This window comes from Triticum urartu, chromosome 7 (assembly GCF_003073215.2).
Source record: "Triticum urartu cultivar G1812 chromosome 7, Tu2.1, whole genome shotgun sequence".
Lineage (NCBI taxonomy): Eukaryota > Viridiplantae > Streptophyta > Magnoliopsida > Poales > Poaceae > Triticum > Triticum urartu.
This window is the reverse complement of record NC_053028.1, coordinates 15,893,386-15,897,770: the sequence shown is the minus strand read 5'-3', so window position 1 is coordinate 15,897,770 and position 4,385 is coordinate 15,893,386. Positions and strand designations below refer to the sequence as shown.

The following is a 4,385-nucleotide window of genomic DNA, read 5'->3' as shown; positions in this document are numbered from 1 at the left end:
TAAAGACAACAAACATTTTGCACACACAAGATACATTTTTTTCCGTAATCATCACGAACATTTCTATATACATTTTTGAAGTTTTTTCAAATACATAAGTAAAATTGTGAAAATATATGCTTCGGTGTCTACTTTTATTTAATGTACTTTGTACATTTTTTATACAGCAGGAATATTGGTCTGATACACATCAGGAATATATTTTTGACACACTTTTCACATTTTTAAAATGCACGATCAACATTTTTTTCATACACATTGTTTTTTTGTACATGACAAACATTTCTATACACATTTAAAAAAAATTTAAATTCTTGATTAAAAATTTTGAAATACATGATCAACTTTTTTCATACTGAACATATATGTTTGTTATAGATTTTTTTTGTATACATCAGAAACATATTTTCTATACACATTTAACACTTTATAAATTTTTGGTTAATATTTTTTCACTTGTTTTTTGTAAAGTGGCTTTAAATATAAATCATAGTGTATTTAAAAGCATAAACAGAAGTAAAGGAAAAAGAAATAAATAACGAAAAAAAACGTGAAAATAAAAGAAAAATGAGGCCCGGTGACTTCTTGCTCACTGGGCCGGCCCATTTAGTGACACGCCTGAGGCGAGGGCATGCTAGGTCTCGCTATAAACAAGACATTGCGCTGCCGTTAGTTGGTCGCCTCGGGTAGCAACAGTAGTGTATCTTGGCCGACCACCAACTCGATCTGAGCTCTTGCAACCAGAACGTGCCTGGGATCGTTGCACACGTGCGTGAGGGACAAACTAGGAAAACGCGAAACCACCAGGGTTAAAATGTGCGATCAGCTTCAATAGCACCTCATTCTACAGCCTCCACGCATGAGCACACTTTGTAGCAATGTGAGTGATTCTGCGTGAGCCGGGCCGGCATGCTGCGAAAGCCCAGCTGAAGATTGGGCCGGCCGGTACACGCAATACAAGGCCCAACGTGTAAGCGTATGTATCGCATCAGCAACGAGCTCCCCACTGCGTGTGCTTCATTCTCAGTCTGAACTTCTTCAGTCAAGGCAAATACCTGCCTAGCTATCAGCGCATGTACTAGTAGTCGCTCTTCATGAAAATCATTCCTATTGATGAACACACATTTGTTTTGATGGATGCTACTGACAGATTAAAATCGCGGGCAAAACGTTTAGCGGCAGAGAACTTTCCGGCGATGGCTAATGAAGGAATGGAGCGATCTCGTGTGATAGCGGCATTATCTCCCGCGATTTGTACTACTGGAAAATCGCTGGAAGATTTCTCAGCCGCGATTAGCGGGAGATCGCGGCCAAATAGCGGGCAATTTAAATCTATGATGCTACTCCACATGGGAGCATGGAGAGCACAGAGAACTCTGCACCCACTGCATATATATGTCCAAGTCTTCACAAGGCAAGCTATCTCTTATTACAAGCCAACAAAAGAAAAAGAGATTCAAGCAAAAATGTCCAAGTCTGGCTGCTGTTGCTCTGCCTAGAAGAATAAACAAAATAAATTCAATAGCTTGCCATTGCCATTGCCACTGCCTAGCATCGGCACTTGAGAAAAGAAAACGAACTTCTAAAGCATCAGGACAAATAAATATAGTGGTGTGTGACACCACAATCACCGGCCATCGGAGTAGAACATGCTCGGGTACACCCACAAGGCCATGGCTGTGGGCACAAACCTCTTACGCCAGTTGAAGTTGGGATGGCTGGTTGGAGCAAGGTCCACATGGCCGCACAGCTCATGCACGCTCCAAGGCTGAGAGTGATGGGCGTAGTACAAGTTGTTGCTCGTCCCTCCCCATCGCTCAGGGCGCACACAAGCAAATGGAGGGCTCCGCTCGTCTCCCCCGACGAAGATCGCCCAGTTGTCCAACGTCTTCACCTTCACCCACTTCGCGGGCTCGGTTGACATGTCGAGGCGGTGGCACACAGGATCTACAGACGATAGGTGCACAAAGTGGTCGACCATGAGGAGATCGTCGCCGCAGACCACAAGCCATGCCTGCACAAAAGATTCTGGCTCTATCTCGCTGCACCACTCAGTTGGTATCTCCCGCAGGCCTAACCGAGGGGCCAACCGCAGAGTATAGATTCTCATATCGTGGTCCATGGCGATGAACTGACTGTTGAACTGCACGATCTGAAATATCCATCCATGAGGAAGTTGGAGTTCCTGCCAAGAGTCACTTCCGAGGGGCCAATCAAACAGGGAGGATTGAGTGCTTACAAGGAGATGTGAGTTGGGAGATGTAAGTGGAGCGGTGAGAGTGCCACCATAGTAGCCATTGCTGAAAGGGAGACGTGGAGGCCAAACCATGGCCCCGGTGAACACATCGATAACAAGACAATCTCCACGGTATCAGCAGATGAGATGGCCATGTGAAGAGCCAGCAAAGTGCATGTTCTCAAAAGTTTCTTGAGGAATCTGGCAGCGAAGGGTGCTATTGTTGCTAGCTACATCAATGACTTTACGTATGCATAGCATGTATCGAGAATTCTCAGGAACAGAAGAACATTTTTCAGAAAAAATGGAAGGAAGTGAAGAACCTTGGTTAGGACCAGCAGGTCGGATAAGAAGAGGTGGGATTAATGTGCATAAGTTAGATGCAGTTCGGTAGGAGAAGAATGCTGCACGCCAAGAGTGGCAGGTTGCAGCAAAGGCAAGAATGTCAATGGAGGATCCCAACAGAGCAACAATGGAGTAAAGCGGGCCATCCGGAAGATCGGCCCAACCTTGTAATCCAGACACAACAGGGCTAATTGAAGTAGAAACTACTGACAATCTGCTGGGGCTCTGCATGATGGGAATTTGTCTGCATCACATAGCAAATTCAGGGCCTAATATCAGAACCGAAGAACAATTTCAAGGATATGATAAAATAAACAGACATATAGCATGCAAGAACAATGGATATTTCCTCAGGGTCCTAAAATACGCCTATGCATGAAGAAACTTGTTATACACTAGAAAATAAGAAATTTGACACGACTACACTCTTGTGGGGTGTCATGTTCAGACCGTCCATCAGTTAATAAGAGCATGCAAGAAAAATAACCTGTACTGTCTAGCAAACGTCTCACAACAGTAAACACTTTTAACGAATCCCATCATTATGTTTACAAGAACATGAGGCTAAAAGAGCCGTGAGACGGATATGTTGATGATATGTTAATAAGATCATTTCATGGAGCGCCAATTTCTGAGGAAAATCAAAGCCTAACCGGATCAGTCCATTCTAATTCAGGCCACCAAAAGATCCAGCGCGAGCCGAGTTCTAGATGATTCGTAGGCATATGCATGACCCCATACAGATGAAACAAGGGAAATGCGTACGGGAGAGAACGAGCACAACTCAGACCTTGCGGATCAGGTTGGGAGGGGGAGGCGGTGGGGGTGGGCTCTCGACGGCGTCTTCGATCTCCGGCGTTGTGGCGCTGTGGCTCGATCGCTTCCAGAAACCGCCCGGCCGCTTCGCCTGGAAGGGAAACGGGCTGTTCTCTCTCTCAGACTCTCGTTACTTATTATAAGGCTTTCCGTTGTGGGCCGACTTGGGTTTGCATGGGTCTGCTTGTTCTAAAGAAAAAGATACTACTGATTGTTTCCTGATCCTGAAAAAACAAACAAACTGCTAGTTTTTGCTTTTTCTTTGCGGGGAACTTTGAGACCTTTATTCAAAACAAAGTACTCATGGGACAATCAGCCATAAGGCTGGTGAATGTGATCAGGAAGGGGGGGTTCAGAGTCCAGCCAACTCTCTGTAACCATCAGCGAGCAGGCATGGTTCGCGCAAAAGATTGGCTGGATAGTTAGCTGTCCTGCTTACATGTTGAATAATAGATGAAGTAAATGATGAAGCGAGCTCTCGAATTTCTAATTGGATACGAGCCACAACTGTTTGTGAGCCATGGCGAGAGTTCCAGAGGTTCACCACCTCCGCGGAGTATGTTCCCAAAATCACATGTCAGTAACCCCCAATTATGCGAAGATAACTCCGACACGCAGTGATAAGGATTCCAAGATCAACGGTCCATGGCCCAGGGGTGAGGTTTGCATCATGCACCTCCCAAAGCCATTGGCGAGCGAGGGACACCTCTGACAGCAGCCAACCCAGCTTCAAAATTAAAAGCAACATCCGCGTTAATCTTAACCCAACCGCCAGCAGGTGGTCTCCAACCATAACCTGAAAGAACAGCAACTTGATCACTTGGGATATCAAGCGCCGCTAGATCCTCTCCGACTCGGCGGATAGGAAACATCGGATCAATTTGCACCTCATGATAAGTCCATTTGTTCCTCGAATTCCAGATCACCCACTACTGTCATGTTTTACATGATCTAAGCAGGCCCGTCGATGAGGGGGAGCGAACTGAGC

The 4,385-nt window shown here is 45.4% G+C and overlaps 1 pseudogene; it reads right to left on the bottom strand.

Annotated features, from left to right (window-relative positions):
• Window positions 1-1,627: 1,627 nt before the first annotated feature.
• Window positions 1,628-2,812, bottom strand: LOC125518145 (annotated as a pseudogene).
• Window positions 2,813-4,385: the final 1,573 nt, after the last annotated feature.